Source organism: Erinaceus europaeus, chromosome 6 (assembly GCF_950295315.1).
Source record: "Erinaceus europaeus chromosome 6, mEriEur2.1, whole genome shotgun sequence".
Taxonomy (NCBI): Eukaryota; Metazoa; Chordata; class Mammalia; order Eulipotyphla; family Erinaceidae; genus Erinaceus; species Erinaceus europaeus.
The window spans coordinates 40,433,778-40,452,275 of NC_080167.1; the positions used below are offsets into that span (position 1 = coordinate 40,433,778).

Sequence of the window (18,498 nt, forward strand, 5' to 3'; positions counted from 1 at the left end):
AAAAATGAACAGTGTCTACAAAACTTGGCAAAAGTTTTGCAGATTCCTACTCAAATTTCTCATTTCAAGATACTGTTTAATGACCACCTTTAAATAGCTACATTTAAAATTTTTAGAAATGGGCTTTTAATAGATTCACACATTCAAAAATACTTAGTATCACAATATGCTGCAAGATGATATAAGCATAGTACCTGCCCTTATGTAGCTTTAAGTACAGGAAGAAGAGTAATGGAGAAAAGGAAATATAAACAATTAAATTTAAAAATAAATTTCCCACTTCTATAACCATTCCTAGTAGGAGGGGGGAAGGCATAGTAGTTATGCAAAAATACTTAATGCCTGAGGATCCAAAGACCCAGGTTCAATCCCCCACACCATCATAAGTCAGAGTTGAGCAGTGCTCGAGTGTCTTTCATTAAAGTTAAAAATATATATAAAATAGTAACTAAAAAAAACATAGTCATTCCTAGTGACAAAGAAAGTCATACTGAGGAAAAGTAGTAAGTCTGATCCCTTGGTAGATCCAAATAGTGCCCTATGTATCTTGTATAATAGGTGCTCAGTACAATTTGATTCAGTACAGTTTGATTCACTACTGTGGTGGTAGGTCTTAGAGGAAAGGGAGTGTAATTCTTCAATACTTGACCAAAGAATTAGTTTGCTGCCTACCTACTGAGTCCAGAGATGAGGCGTTACACCCATTCCACTTTGAAGTCTTACAACAATGTAAACAGACACATGGTTAAGTTTACAATGCTACTTTCATTCAGCATAACATATTAACACACCTTAGTCTTTCAAGTTTTAATATATTGCTCATGCTTGCCTTTTTATCTCATGGTTTTCTACACAGTATTGATTAATGTGGCCACACTGCAAAACAGTTAAGCCTTTATGATGATTTCACCCAGGTTGTCTGGCTATCACAGAAAGTCACTAAGAGATCTGTCTGCTTTTGTACTGGTCAATGTTACCACTGCAATGGGCCAGATGGAAGGTGTTTACAATTTTGGTGATTTTGCAGTGTGCTTCCAAGATGCCTTAAAAACCTTCCAGATGTACCCACATTCTTCTGCTTTACCACATATGTTCCATCATGATTATTTTGAAAAGTATATTATAGTCAAGAAATTTTGCTTTCACTGCATAATGCATGAACTTGTCATTTTTGTATTAAATATAGTTTTCATATCTACTTCCTAAAGAAGACCAGGGATTCATATTTTGCTGTGAAGTTTAAGCAATGAAGAGGAAAGAACCTATGCACTGAATCTCACAAGGCCTTAGAATGCCAACTTCCCTAACGTCTCAGAATGGTCAATACTTTGTTAATTTTCTTTTGCTATTCAGAAAACTGTACAATTATCATGTATATTCAAGCATTCTAGAAATTGTTTCATGGTACTCTGCAGATCAGTTAAACAATCCTGGTTCCCTTTGACTTTAACTTGAAACCAAAAATGTGATGCTTAATTACTCCTTTATACATAACTACTCATAAACATAATGATTTCTAGTACATGTGTATAATATAGCACACACATGCACAGTTTAACTCACAGAAAATATGAGTGAAGAGGAAAAAGGGAGAGCAGGGGAGGGGCACTGGAGAGAGAGCACAAAGCATCCATATTAACTAGCCAACAAAAAAAAAATAGCATCTTGGCAATTTATTGAAGAATAAGCCATGAGATTAGTTTACATAGTAGTAGATATGTTGTGGAGAATTACTCGATTTGTACTCAGCTTCCTGCTGGGTTAAATGTGAGCTAAATTATTATTTTGCTTACATTGACACCCTTGTAAATTGTGAAAGCAGAGATTTCCGCAATATAGCAGAGTCTCCATATACAGCATATATTGCACTGAATACAATCATTTTCAATTATCATAGTAACATATCTCGGGCCACAGAATTTTTAAAATTTAAAGAAATGGACCAATATGAAAATGTGAATTTATTAGAAATCAACAACCTCCTTACTGCAAATGTTTTCCATTTCATACCATACCCTCAAAATAGTTAAGTTGATGGACTATTGCACATTACATTTATACTTATCCATTAACAGAATATACAAATAAACCTACCACTATACAAAATAAGTAGGTTTAAGTCAAAAAAGCTATCACACAGATAAATCTCACTCTAACATAACCCTGTATAGCTCCATCTACTTTTCTGTTAAAAGATGGATATGATCTATACATGAAAAGTTGTATATGACAGTAATCAGGGATTACTCAAAGCCTATGTTGTCAGAAGGGGCAGGGGAGCCCTCAGGTGATTCAATTCAACCCTCCCATCACCATATCAAAACCACTCCCTTTTAGAATAAAATTCAATGGATTTAACTTAAACTTTGACCAGTGGCACTATTCCTGAAATAAATTTTCATTGTATGTAACCAACAATGTAAATTATCAATCTATGTACTCTATTCTGAGGGTGAATCCATGTCTTTCATAACTCTTCTCTCTTTTCCTTTACCTAGACTTCTATCATAGTCTGTCAGTGGTGAAAGACAGGAAGGAAAAGAACATTTGAATGCCAAGTAGAAGAACCTCCTTCACAGAATATGTACAGGCTGAAGAGACAAAATGTTCTTATTTTGCACAGACAGCCAAGATAAAGCTCAGGGACATTGATAATAAGTAAGGGCAGAGTTGAGATGAACTGAAATCAACAAAACCATACCCTGACTATACTGTTCAAGCCTTTAAAATGTGGCAGCATATGACAGTGTTTGGGAGCATGTGCTTGGTGTTTATTGGTCAAATGTGAGCTCTGTCAATCACCAGATGTGTGCCTTTAGGTATGTTGTTTAATCTATGTGAGTCACTTTCCTGTTCTGAAAAATGGAGGCAGTAATAGTAAAAGAGAAAATTAGCTACTATTTGCAAAACACACAGAGCAGCTTCTGGCTCATAGGAAGCCTTACACAAGCATTTGTTAAGTGAATAAGATATCTTAAAGCATGACTAATCAAAAAAATTATCTAGTGAATGCCTAATAAATACAACATATTAAGCTACATAAAAGTAAACTATGTAGTTAAAATATAATTTGTTGATTTATTAAGAGTGTCACTGTTTCACAGTAATTGAGTAAAATAGCTGCTGAGTTTTTTGACAAAGTTTTATTTTTGTTACTCATTTTGTTTATGCCCATTTTCATTCTATTGTAATAGGGGGTGAAATAATGAATAACTTATAATTTAAAACTGATAATGCTGCTACAGAAATAGCCTTTCTTAAGTACCTCTAAAACAGAAAAAAAAAATCAAGTATGGCATTCATTTACTACTGAACAACTCAATTTTTTTTTCAAATTAACTCAAGAGAAAGTAATTACATATAATACAAGAAGCAAAAATAAATAACTCAGTATTTTGATAACAAGCCTTTTCCACTCTTCCTTTTTTTTCTCACAAGTTAATTATAATTTAATCTCTAGTACACTTAAACCACATATTAATATTAGACATTTACAAATGCTTAGGAGTAACTATTTATTTCAGTTTCTGGTATATTTAAAGTTACATAGGACAACTACATATCTGATGAAATAACAGTTTTAGTTTATATTCTGTTTTCAAGATATGATCATGCTTAAGTTAATTAAATTAAAGGGAACATAATGCTTTGATTTCATTGAAACTCAAGAATTTTAAGTATCACAGTAGCTGTTACCAAAGAGACAAAAAAGTAAAACACACGCACATAAAAGCATTTAACTATCCTAGGTAATTTTCTTATTATTTTTGTAAACTTATCTAATTTGGCAGTTTATGGCCAGTCATCAGTTATTGTTTTCTTAGAAAGGAACTGAATGTCCTTAATGTCATTAAACTGAAGTTCACAAATATATCCACCATTTTCAAAAACATAAACAGAACAAATCACAGAAATGTAATCATAAATCAAACACTGTTCAATTACTTGAAGTCCATTTCTCCTATCCAAGACAAGCTTATAGAAAAGCCACTTCTCAATGCTAAAAATGAATTTACTTACCTTGGCCCTCTGAGGGCAGTATTACCTTACACACAGAAATTTCAGAAAAAAATCTTTACTATTCTAATAAAAAGATTCTTAGAACCCAAAATAGGTATAACTGCTTAATTTTACATAAACATTTATGTTGCCATCATTATCTATATAGAATAAATAATGCTTGTTCTTAATAATTTTAACAGTAAAGATTTTCTTAAAATCAAGGCACCTCAAAAAAACAAGTTGAAAAAAAATGACATGAAAGTCACTCAAAGTGCAATTAAATAAAAACCTATACACTGTGTAATTACCCAATTAAACTCCTATTGTAATAGCTTCTGTAGAATTACTGTCTTTCAAAACATACAAATCTTCCACAAAAGATAAATTCAAAGAGATTAACACTTAGTCCCCAACTAAAGGTGATCTGTTTCATCTTTTAGATAGTTAAGAGCCAACAGACTCACTGTTAGAAAAGTACACTAGAAATGACAGAATCAAAGCATCCATTAGCTTTTCAAATTGATTCTGAAACTATAATAAGCTTCACATAGCCTACAGATACCAATTTAATTTCTAGGCTCCAATGTAATTTATTGAGGATTTCACCCCTTCACCTTAGAAAATACCTGTATTACACAAAGCAGGAAAAAAGTTTTCACTATTATCAAAGTTTTCTTAGGATGTACAAAAGACTGAGCAACTAATGTTATATAAACCAGTGGTATGATAAACTTTTTAAAAATGTTATTTTCATGTCAAATTCTTATACGAGTAAATTTCTAAGCTACAATTTTAAGCTACATACACCCAATTTTAAGCTACATATACCCACCATCACCAACCCTCAAATAGCCATAGCATTAAAAGGAATTATATCCTGTAATGATTGGTCTATTTAAGGGAAATGAAAGTTAACACAAGCAGTCAGATAACAAAATTAATTTTTACACAATAAAATCTTCTGACACATGTTTTTTAATCAAGAGAAATCTACTTTTACTTAGAATTTGCATTTACTCATTAGAGAAGTCACTGCATCTATAACTTCAGGTATACTCATTGATAAACTATACAAATACCTGGCAAAAATCTCTGAGTTAGTTTTTTAAATTATGTTCTGCTGGAATTAAACATTATCCTCCTTTAAAAATTATACAGTATAATTCAGACATTTATAATCAAAGGAAAACACTTTAAACTTCAAATCCTATTTCACAAAAATAAAAAGCACAAAGAACTAGCTTAATAAAGTCATTTTAGCATAGTGCAAATGTAGAAGTGAAAGAAGGTCATTTCAAAAAATTCTTTTCTTTAATATATATATATATATATATATATATATATATATATATATATATACATATACACACACTTAAGTTTAAATATCTCTTCAGAAAGATGCCAGGAAACAACAGCTGCTGTTCTATGTGCTTTCACTTAAAATTATAAAATTATGAACTTTGATGCTGTGTTCCAGTCTCAAGCAAATAAGTGACTTGTCTAGCCAAAAAAACACAACTTAACGGTTTATGCCTTTCTGCCTTTGTAGCTTATTCATCTTCTGTTCTAAAAAGTGCTACCAAGTTTACCAACATCTTTAATCAGATTTCTTGAAACTAAAACACATTAAAAAATTTAAGCCAAAACATTTAGCAAGATGCCTTAAAGAATATGTCAGACAGCGAAATACTCTTCTGTTTTCAACATACTGGCCAATATTTTTTTAAATTACTATTCATGCAGGATTTTTCTGAGACACAATTCAAATACATCTATATACCATTAAAGCTAGAAGTTCCTAAAGTCTTTTTTTATTATCCTGAAAATACACCAAGTACTTTATTTATATGTAAAAAATATGATTGTTAAATATTTTCATCTTAATCTGAGAAGCAGTATTTTTAAGGACATGGGTTATTTCCACTAGTTCAGTATCCCAGGTTGTTTTTGCCTAGACTACAGTAATTTACTATATGTGTGTTTGGATCTATCAGTATCATATCAGCATAGCTATTAAAACATCCCTATATAAAGATGGCATTACATTTTATAGCATTCAAGATAAGGTTTGTTTTTTAAATATAATCAATTTATTCTTCAAAGCCAAGAGAAAAATTCTTGGTCACTGTACCCAGGGCTAGTAACCACTCTTAGAAACTGGATCAGGTCACTCTCTCATCATCCAAAATTATTGACCCATCTTTAGCATGGAGAGAATGCGTGACAGAAGCAACAAATAAAAACAAACTAAAAACTAAAGAACAATCTACATCTATGTGGAAATTAACCATCCTATAATGAATTTAGTGATTCTCTCATGCCAATCCTCTAAAACACTTCTGCTCTTTATCACTGTATCTTTCTTATTGATCAAATGATCAGTTTCTTTGCTTACAAAATAAAGAGTTCTGACAATCAAATAATGCTTCAAACTTCATGGGGCAATAAAACATTATTAGTGTTGTCTACTCCTTAACAACTACTGTACTAACTTTAATGTGATTTGAAATCAAAGTAACAGTAATTCAAATATAACTTAATTACTGCTCATAGCAGAGAAAAATAACACCGAAATGGTAAAATAGGCATTAAGTAAAAGGAATGAATATAATTTTCAGCAAACTTAGGTCAAAATTTTAAGTAGAAAAATGATTTCATAGAATACTATGTAAAATTATCATTACTAGAAAAACCACTCATACCATGGTAAAAAGTACATTGAGCAATTTTCTTTAAACTCTCTGTAAACAACTAAGTGCCCCCTCAGATTAATGAAGTAATCCTAAATTGCTAAATAAACATAAAGCCCTAGGAAAACAGCCTTATATCCCTTAAGTGTTCTCCAGAACTTTGTATGTTCCCTTTGCAATGGAACATTATATAAACATTCTAATTACAATAGTTACAGACTTTTCAGACTTAACATACCACATTTTAAAAAATTATACTAATAGCTAGTACTACATTAGTTCCATCAGTAATAGCTACTATTACTAATGGCTACTATTTAGTCCTCACAAATCCATGAATAGCAGTTATTGTTTTCTTCTTTTAATAGACTAAGAAATTAACACTTAAATAGGTTAAGGGACATCATAAAGTTGCCTATCTAGCCTAAGTGATTTTTAAATCTGGTCTGTATAACTTCAATGATACGCTGCCTCTAAATATCAATAAGCCTAATATGTATAGATTTTGCTACTGGCTCTGAATAATGAGAAGTAATATGATATGACAAAGCAAAAAACTTCCATCCAAGCCTCCTTTTGTTCTTCTATTCACTAATACCTAACTAATGTCAAACCAAACTCTCAGTTTAATAGTGCTTCCACCTGGAAAATGGCACATTGCTTGCTCCCAACTAGCAAGGATATCAGAACAAACTATGAAACTGTAACTATAATGCAAGTAATTCCATACACAAAAATATTAATCTATTCATGGTCTTCAAAGTAAGAAAAAAAGAACTAAATGTAGGAGACAAAAGAAAGGTAGATTTTCTATGTTTTTACAGCAAAAACATATTAACTACTTAAGAGTAAAGAAATTACTATGAAATACAAAGTTATTTTTAAATAGTCCAACATCTGTATCTTTATGTAAAGTAAGAAACAGTAAATAATATACCTTCAGTCCTCTTAAGAAGACATGACTCTGGATACAAATCTCTGTCAGTATATCTGCCTTTCAACCACAGTTTAGGCACCTTTACTAACTATGCAACAAAGCCCTAAATGTTTTGTAAAAGCATGAGCTTACCAAAAGTCAAAATAAAGCCCTTAATTCACCCACATATTAACCATGCAATGTAAATACAAAGAGCAAAGGAAGAAAGTAAGAAGAAAAGGCAAAGAAAAAAGTCAGGACCTTTCTTTACATTTCCTACAAACTTCACTCATACTGTGGTTTTTAAATTGTGCACAACATAGAATTTTTCTGAATGTGCGTACTTTTAGAGATTTTATCTAAACATCAGTGTTTTTTTAATTACTGAAGTTCAAAGCAATAAAACAAGACATTTAAAATAAATAGAGTCTCTTAATCTTAAATGTACATTATCATAGTGTTTTAAAATGCTACAGATATATCAAATTTCTAATACTTTATGACAAGTATGGATCAGATGGAAATACACAGCCAGTAAATTAACCCATGATGAAAATACTCCCTGTATTTTATAGAAACAACAACAACCAAGAGAGAAGCAGTATTAATCAAGCAAAAGGTCTGATTCCCATACAAGTTCGTTTCACAACTATTAACATCTAAGTTAAAAGTGTGATGGAATTACTTAAACAAATTTCCTATTCTCTATCTCACCCCTAGTGGCAGGCTTTAAAATATATCTTTTAAATTTCAAACAATAGTTTACATAATGATTGGTGTTAAATTGTTAATATATGTATTAAGAGCATGGCAATTCACTCTGATAATTTCCTACTCAAAATTGCCTGTTCTCAGCAGCTCAAACCTAACATTAACCAAATAGGCTACCTCTCCTCTATATGAAGAAATTAAAGTTTGCCTTGCCATTTAAAGAAGTTGCTTTCTAAAACTAGAAGGGACTAAGAGGAAGTATTAAGTCCCTAAACTAATTAAGGAAATAAGAGGAGGGGGACATGCAGGAAAACAATGATAATTAGTATGTACCCTTGGTTAACCAAATCCACACATACATTCATTCTGTATATGCACAAACATCAGCAGCATCATAAACCGTCTCAAGTTCTAGCCATTATTCAGTTCGACATCTGCACATGTTTATGCGTCTCTCCAAACAACCTCTTGAACACCCTGCTGGAGCTGTCATTTTTTTCTTCTCCCTATCTGGCAGATGGCAAGTCAACAATCGGCATCAACAGCAGCCGAATATCTCCCCCTCCATTCTACCCCCCTAAACAGACACAATAATAACTTCTTTGTGCTTCCCTACAATGCAGCTGCTTAAACCATTTCGCTACAAGGCTGCTTTGCCTTAATAAAAAAAAAAAAAAAAATCCCTTCTGTCAAGTCTAAAAAGCAGCATAATGTTAAGCAAGCTAAAGCCACAGCACAGCTGCAAACGGGCAGACACATTGACAGCTCCTCCCTTAACAAAGCCCTGTGAATTGAAGGGGGTTCATCTGAGGCTCACACAGTAATTAGTATAAAAAAGTCCGACAGCCTCTATTATGCTAAGGGGAAAAAAAAACTGGACAGAACTGGGCTGCTGTTTTGCGTCAAGAGTTCTGCTGCAGAGTAGATAAATCATGTTGGGTTTTTTCCTCTCTTTTTAAAGACAGTAATAAGGAGGATGAGAGAAGCTAATTTGAAAACTTGGACACAGTAATTGTACCATATGGTGAGCATTTATCCTTTCTGAAATGCACGCTAACAGTCACTTACATGCACACTGCTTTGTTTTACAGTTGTTATTCTCTCTACCATATTCATAAAATGGATTTGAATATCTGATACTCAAGAGAAGTTGTGTGTAATTAGCAACAGAACTGCCTGAGTTTAATTTATTGGCCTTGCACTGCAATCTTGTAAATGCAAAACAAAATTAAACAATGTGTCCACTTTATAAAATGTTTTTTCTTTAACTCCATAAAATAGAATGAATACAGGTCCAGTAGAGTGTTACTAAGTTAAGGTACAATATACTTTGAAAATTCCAAAAGAATAATCTTTGTCTTTTGGAAAGATTTCCTCTGACCCACTTAAATTAGTCTGTGATCAAAAAAATGACCTTTTAATAAGGCCATCTGATTTAATGGCTTAATTCTGTATTTTACTGAAATAGATATAAATAATTTCTAACACATATCTGTAAAACTAGACTTAAATTCCTTATATGTGTTTTAAACTTTAAAAAGAATCTTTCAGTTATTAAGCAGTTAGCAAGTGTTATATACCAAGCACCGAGCTAGGCACAAAGAGGAAGAAAAAGTGTCAATTTTTTTTTCAGTCATTAAGATATAACCTGATTATTAGCTCAATTTATTTGTTTGCTTTCAGACTGTCTAAAAATCTGCCAACTACTTAAGAAAAAGAATCATTAATGTTAAAACATCGTTTGGTTAGGATATATATACTTTAATGGCAGAAGAGTATAGAAAATTCCTAAGATTCGTTTTTCTCTTTAGAAGCAAAATTCACTGTAATTCCAGTCTCTTTAGATGAAAGTATAAAGTGTTTACCTACCTTTTTTGAACTATGTTCTTAACACCAAAAAACACTAAAAGACTCACCTATTAAAAATGATCATGGAAATTTTAGGTGGCGGGAAATTATAGACCTGAATTTTTACAATTTAAATGAATCTTCAAGTATTATTTGATCAGTATTTTTGAGATAAGAAAAAAGTAAAATATTTTAAGATTTATTAGATCGAATAACTAGTTCAGGAAACACAACAGAATTCAAGAAGTCCTACACAAGGTTGTAGTAATCTGTGTATATACAAATGATGATACACCATTACTCCATTAGAAGATTGTGACACCCTCCCATGAGGAAAAGAGGCATAATTACATATAGAATGAACAAGCCAATCCAACAAGCACCACCAATTACTATTTCCTATGACAATTCTACCTTAACATAAGAGATAAACATTACTGGGATGATCACTCCCCCTACCTATTAATATTAGGGTATAGCAACAATTTACATTAAAATAGAAATATGTCAATTTTATATTGTTTCAGTTTGTAAAACCTTTTAAAATACTGAAATAGGTCATAAATGCTCATTATGACAGATTATAATTTGGTTTGGCATACACTATGTTTTACTTAGAAACGATTTGACCAGCAATGGCAACTAAATTAGTATGCTTTCTTTTATTTATTAATATTTTACTTACTCATGAAAGGGATAAGAAGACAGAGAGAGAAGAAAAAAGAGAAACAGACAATCAGTCTGGTACATGTGCTGCCTGGGACTGAACTCAGGATCTCAGGCTTGAGAGTCTAACACTTTACCCACTGTGCTACCTCCTGGACAACAAAATTAGTATACTTTCAAACAACTCTACTAACACTATCTTAAAACCAAAAAGGAGGTTTGAATCTACAAAGAGGGAAAAAGCAATCTTTTTCTAAGACTACAAAGAATTAAATAGTAACTATTCTGGCTAATTATATGAGCAAAAGTAGTAAAAGAATATTACTTGGAAAACAGGTTTAAAGACATAACCATCAAGTAACTGACCTCTTTAACACACACACAACACACACACACACACACACACACACACACACACACACACACACACACACACACACACACGGAAAACAAGAATTTTATTCAATTTAGAAAAATCAAGTTGAGGAAATGTTTGTAAACTGAAAGATGTATTTAGTTATACTTAAAATGCTCACTATAAGATTGCAAAATTTAATGGAATGGTAAGTTTAACTTTAGAAAAATGTCATCATTTGACCATTAGTTTTTAACTTAATCTATCAGAAAAATTTAAACTAGTACTATTATACATTATCAACTATAATACAAAAATATTGTCTGCAGGACAAATTAAGACACTTTTATAGGTGTCTCCTAAGACATGTTTGACAAGAATACAGTTAGGAATTTAAGAGGAATGTTTCCTTTATATAATCACAATTCTGAAAACTAGCCTTTTACAAAGGAAGAATGGCAATGGAGAGAACAAAATTCAGACAAAATTAAGCTGTTAAGAAAATGTTCATATATTAGAATTACAGAACCAAATGATACTAGTGTGTCCAGTATGTGTACTAATTTTGATTTACCTACAATATATTATCTTTACTTATTTATTGGATAGAGATAACCAGAAACTGAGAGGGAAGGGAGTAACAGGGAGAGAGAAAGATACCTGCAACACTGCTTCACCACAGACAAAGCCTTCCTCCTGCAGGTGAGGACTGGGGGCTCAAACCCTGGTCCTTGAACATTGTATCATGTGTGCTCAACCATTGAACCCTTCTGACAATTTATTAACAACACATGTATACCACAAAAGTAGAGCACTGCTGTTATGTTGTTAAAAGTGAATAAGCCTTCACGCCAGGTTTAACAAGTACCAAGACCAATTTATAATGTATAGGTTACTTTCAAACTGTGATATCCCTTGGGTCAGAGGGTAACTCACAATGCACAATATCTTGGGTTCAAGGGCCTGCACAATAGCAGCACACTGATAGCACTACATGAACTCCATGGATGGTGGGATGGTGTTGTGGTCTCTCCCTCTTCTATTTGTCTGATATCCTTCCTCTCTCTCTCTCTCTCTCTCTTTCATCCAATCCCCTCTAAAAATAAAGGATGAGAAAATTCAGCCCAGGGAGCTGCTCAGCAGTGACATCACACATGTGAGAAGCCCTTAATTCAAAAGAAAAATAAATTAAAAGGTGTCCTAACACTGATGGCAAAACTGACTCAAGAAGACTGATATGTATCTAGGTGAATGCCCTCAACAGAAATAAAATCAATACCTCAGTTTACAGGAAACGTCTCATCTCTATAATTTAAGTAAACCAGGCTAATGGAATTTCAATTTAAGAGAGCCTAAATATTAAAAAGAGATGACTGGGAAGTTGGGCGGTAGCACAGCGGGTTAAGCGCATGTGGCACAAAGTGCAAGGACCAGCATAAAGATCCTGGTTCGAGCCCCAGCTCCCCACTTGCAGGAGGGTCGCTTCACCGGCGGTCAAGCAGGTCTGCAGGTGTCTACCTTTCTCTCCTCCTCTGTGTTTCCCCTCCTCTCTCCATTGCTCTTTTGTCCTATCCAGCAACAACGACATCAATAACAACAACAATAAAAACAACCAGGGCAACAAAAGGGAATAAATAAATGAATATTTTTTTAAAAAAGAGATGATTGCCTAATACTTTATTATGTTGATTAAGAAAATAATGGGAAAGAAAAGTTGATACCTAGAATACCGCTCAGCCGATGATACTTTGGTACACTCAAAGATTTACCTTTGATAATTCATCGTCAGTTTTATTGCTCTTTTAGAGCTCTTCAGCTACAAAGAACAAAGATCCACTAAAGGTAATACAAACAAGACTTTTTAAAAAATAATAATACACATTCAAGAAAAAGAAGAACTTAAGCAAATCAGACCTTTAAAGTAACAAACATCAACTCACCTTTATCTTGTTTAGGGATTCTGCATAGTCTAGCCTGTCTCTGATTTCTGCTCCATTTCTCCTTGTTACCTCCATCTGCATCTTTCTCAGCAATACCTGCTGCTTTTTCCACAGTTTAACCTCTAGCTCCTTTACCTGCTCATAGATTTTGTTCTCTCAAAATTCAGCAGCTTTTTAAAATTTTTATTTATTTATTTTAAAAAGAAAGGTAGGTAGGTAGATAAATGATAGATATATAGTAGGTAAATGATAGATATATTAGATAGGATAGATAGATGACAGACAAATAGATAGATGATAGACAGACAGACACACACACACACACACACACACACACACACACACACACACACACACAGTGACCAGAGCACTCAGCTCCAGCTTATAATGCTACTGTGTACTGAACCTGGAACCACACAGCCTCAGGCATGAAAGTTGTTCGCTTAACCATTATGCTGTCTCCCACCCAACCTGCAGCCTTTAATAGCAATTCTTAACCTTTTTCTCTCTTAGCTGTTCTAGTGTTTCACCACTTGGCTCAAAAGTCTACCTATCAGCTTCACTGTGACAAGGATGTCTACCTCCAGACAACAGGAAGTAGAAGAAGAGGAGCTTTTATTAGAAAGGGTTTTAGGTAAGAGCAATAAATCTCTGGAATTTTTAGGGGGGTGGAGGGAGGGAGGGAGGGAGAGAGAGAAAAAGAGAGAGAGAGAGAAACAGGAGTGTTTAGAAACAGGTTTCTTTTTTATTGTGTGATCACTTTTAGCAGTTGTAGAAAATACTAATGATTATGGGATCTGTGGAATAAGCCCATAATAGGGCTTTAAGGTCTATTTATTGAAACCGAGATCCAGATTATCATGTGGTGTGGTGTATACAGAGCTGCGGATTGAGCCCAGGACCTCATACTGACAAAGCCTATGTTTTAACATTGCATCACCTCCAGAAACATGAACTATGTTAAAAGAAAAAAAAATGCTTTCTATTTTCTATCTCTAGAACACAGAATTACTAGGGTATCAAGGAAGAGTTTACTTGTTTTTTTTTTATTTTAAAAAAAATATGGAACGCTTCACGAATCTGTGTGTCATCCTTGCGCAGGGGCCATGCTAATCTTCTCTGTATCGTTCCAATTTTAGTATATGTGCTGCCGAAGGGGGCACGGAAGAGTTTACTTGTATCTGCCACTTACTGTTAGTAGACAGAACTGTCATGTTTTCTAACTAGTAAAAGCTCTTAAATAATATATTCAAAAAAAGTTATCTTATGGAAAAATTGTATGTATGTCCCTGTAACTATAAGTTCAATCTGTGTTATATGAGACCAAGGAAAGTTTTGTCCAGAAGTTTTTAATTATGAGTCAAGGTTTTAAATTTTAAAATACTAGATAATATAAAAAATGCAAAAAAAAATCAGTCAGAGTTTACCTAAGAAGTTAATTTGTCAGATGTAAAGCTTTAAATTGTAAAAAAAAAAAAAAAAAAAAGGGGGGGGGCAGGTTGTGGCACACCTGGTTGAGCCCATGTGTTACAGTGCGGAAGGACCCAGGTTCAAGTCCCAATCCCCACCTGCAGGGGAAAAGCTTTTGCAAGTGGTGAAGCAGTGCTGCAGGTCTCTGTCTGTCTCTCTCTCTCTCTCTCTATCTCTCTCTCTCTCTCCGTTGCCTCTTGATTTCTGGCAGTCTCTATCAAATAAATAAAGATTAAAAAAACTTTTTAAAAATCATAAAAAAATTTACTGATGTAAGTGGTAATTTCTACATGTCATTATTAGCTAAAGCAGCACTACTTATCAGTTATCAAAATACTTGATTTTTTTACAATACATCACTTTGTTTTCATGTGCTTCTCTCTCAACTTTTATGACAGACAGGTCAGGTATTCCCATCAATTTTTTCTGCTTCTGTATGTGGCACACTGAGAAAAATGAAGAAATATTTTACTCCAGTTATAAAACTACGAAGTACCCACTAAGAGAAGAAAATGAGATATGAACCTTCTAACATTGGATGGCCACATAACATTTATAGAAAAACTTTTAGTGAAAGGCTGTGTCAATTTGTTTCATTTTTTTCCCCCAGGTTGAGGGTAAGAAACAGAAACAGATAAAGGGGTTGGGGGAGTGACAGAGGAGCAGGAAGACGAAAGAGATACTGCACCACCACGGCTCAAAACTAAGCACTCACACATGGTCACCTGTGCACTCTACCAGGTAAACCACCTCTTTCAGGATGTTATTTTACAGATTAGAAATACAAGATTTAGAGTTGTTAAGAGACATGCTCATAAGGTCAATTCACTTCAATTCCAGTGCAGTTCCTGGTGATCTTTTTTTTTCCCACCACCATTGGAGGAAATAATTTTTTTAAGATTTTATTTATTTATTTATAAAGATAAAGAAAGATAGGAGGAGAGAAAGAATTAGACATCACTCTGGCATATATGCGGCCAGGGATCGAACACAGGACCTTATGCTTGAAAGTCCAATGCTTTATCCACTGCACCACCTCCCAGACCACAGAAATAATGGTTTACAGGAGAGCTGTTGATACATAAAGCACAATTTATCTCCCTGTGATAGGTGTCTGCATACGCCCTATAATAAGTGTCTATAGTACTAGGTTTCCAAAGTCCTCTTGACCCATCCCCCCATATCTCCTTAGCCCACTCTACTGAATTTAAGCTTCACTCTGTTTCCTTTTTCTTTCCTTATTTCTTAAATTCCACCAATAAGTGAGATCATCCATAGTTGTCCTCCTGCTGATTTATCCGAACATGATTCCTTCAAGTTCCATCCAAGATAGGAAAAGAAAGATTTCATCATTTCTAACAGTTGAGTAGTAAGTATCCTATTGTGTATGCACCACAATTTTCTTCACCACTCATCTGTTGCTGGACATGTGAGTGGCTTCTAGGTTGGGGCTATTATAAACTGTGCTGCTATGAACATATGTGTGGAATGATCTCTTTGGGTAGATTTTTTTTTTTTTATGTTTTTTGAATAGATGCCTAGGAAAGGAACTGCCAGATCATAGGGAAATATCTAGTGTTCTAAGGAAACTCTGAACTATTTTCCATGGGTGGGAATGTAAATTGGCCCACTAATACTTTTTTATTTAAAAGATTTATTTATTTTTGAGAGGGGGGAGAGGGAGAGGGAAAGACCAAAGTACCACTTAGCTCTTTGTTATAGTGGTGCCTGGGATGGAATTTGGGGCCTCCAGAACCATAGGCATGCAAGCCCTATGCTCTAGCATCTTGACTATTTCCCCAGCCCATGCATTCCACATTATGCATATAAGAAATCCTAGAAACTCAAATCACCTTTAGTATCATTTCCATTTTTATTTGCTTTATTTTATTTTTTTTAAATATTTGATAGGACAGAGAGAAACTGAAAGGGAAGGAGGCATATATCAAGAGCAGGGGGAAGAGACCTGTAGCATAGCTTCACCACACATGAAGCTGCCTCCTACAGGTGGGGACCAAAGGCTTGAACGTGGGTCCTAAAAACCCCGTTTTAATTTTTTTTAAGTCTTAACTACTTATTTTTAAGAGCAAAATATCAGAACACTGTTTAGCTCTGGTCAATGGCAGTGCCAAGGATTGAAACTGGGTCTTCTAAATGGCTTCAGGTATGTGCTCTAAAGTTAGTTTCCCCACCCAGCATTGCTTTTTAAAAAATGAATTATAATGAACCCAAGGTAGCAAGTATACAACACAGCTGAGGTCTTTACATGAACAGTAGTAACTGTAAAGTTAAGGGGAAAAAAAAACCACATTATTTTTATGATAGATTCTACTATATACAGAGGAGAAAATGAGCATTTCCTTTCAATTACATTGTGGCTGCTTCCAAACAATGACCAAGGTACAGGTGAAACATTCTCTTAACAAGTGTCTACCAGTAATTTAGTTTACCCCTATAAAGTTATGAACTGCCACAATATACAAGGATTGAAACGTGGATATTCATAAATCAGAGGAGATAGAATTGGAAACATCAAGTCACCCATGTAGTATGTTTCAATTCAAAAAGATTATTAACTTTGTTTTTAAACTTTTCTAAATGTGGTGCTATGGAAGACTGAACAATGGTCTTCATCTACGCACTGTGCTGTTTAGAGTAAACTCAAGCTATTTTTTTTACTTTATTATTTTATGAGAAAAACCATTATTCTACTATTCATTAAAACATTTTTATAAGTCTAAACTACAAGCATATTACCAATTTGCTTTTAAAATTAACTAATGAAGTCAAGTTATGAAGTACAAAAGGTTAAATAATACGAACTTAAAACATGAAGAGTAGTATTAGTGAAATGAACTGATGGAAAATTTCCTTTTGTAGAGGGCCAGGCAGTGGTGCACCCAGAAGGATTTGGGTTTGAGCTCTCACACCCCGCCTACAGGGGGGATGCTTTAAGAGGGGGGGGAGCAGGTCTGCAGGTTACTATCTTTCTCTCCTCTTCTCTATCTCTCTTCCCTTCTTAATTTTTCTCTGACCTGTAAAATAAAAAACAGAAAGAAAAAAAAATGGCCTCCAGGGACAGTGGATTTGTGGTGTCAGCACAAAGCCCCAGCCATAACCCTGGTGGGGAAAAAAAAAAATTCCTTTTTAGCTCTAATATTTTACATTTCAAAACAACATAAATCTCACCTGTTCCGACAACTATAAAAACATGATATGCTATATTTCACACATGCATAAAATATCCATAATTCAATTATTTTCATATACTTAAGAGAAAGTGTAACTAGGCAAATAAGTCAGTAATAAATCAAAACTGGACCACACACACAAAAAAGTATGCTTGCAACTCTGCTTAAACATGTGATCTCTTTATAAATGTTTTTGCCAAGGTATGAATCTGTGAAATTGACAATAAGCAAGAAAATTATAAGATGAATATAGGATTAAGATTCATTAAAATTTTTAAAAAAGGTACGGGGGTTAGATAGCATAATGGTTTTGCAAGGAGACTTTCATGCCTGAGGTTCTAAGGTCCTAGGTTCAATCCCCCTGCACCACCATAAGCCAGAGCTGAGCACTGCTCTGGTAAAATACATACATACATATACATACACACATACATACATAAAACCGGTTATGTTTAAACTTCTATTCCATTCTCACAGATTTGACTGTGCTACTTTATAATATCTAATACTCCTCTACTTCACAACAACAGCTGCTACCCTAATATGCTTAGACTTATTTTTCTTCTTTTTTTTTGCTTCCAGGGTTATTGCTGGGGCTCCTCCGTGCCTGCACTAGGAATCATGAATCCCTGCTCCTGCATTTTTCAATATATATATTTTTTATAGGACAGAGAGAAACTGAGAGGGGAGGGGAAGATAGGGAGGGAGA

At 33.8% G+C, this 18,498-nt stretch overlaps 1 protein-coding gene and 1 non-coding gene across 5 annotated transcripts in view; both read right to left on the reverse strand.

The window, feature by feature from the left end:
* AKT3 (AKT serine/threonine kinase 3) overlaps nucleotides 1–18,498 on the reverse strand; it is a 318,339-nt gene that overhangs the window by 148,715 nt on the left and 151,126 nt on the right. The window lies entirely within an intron of this gene.
* Nucleotides 14,185–14,291, reverse strand: LOC132539122 (U6 spliceosomal RNA). The gene has a single exon (XR_009550428.1). It is a non-coding gene; the product is annotated as a U6 spliceosomal RNA (small nuclear RNA).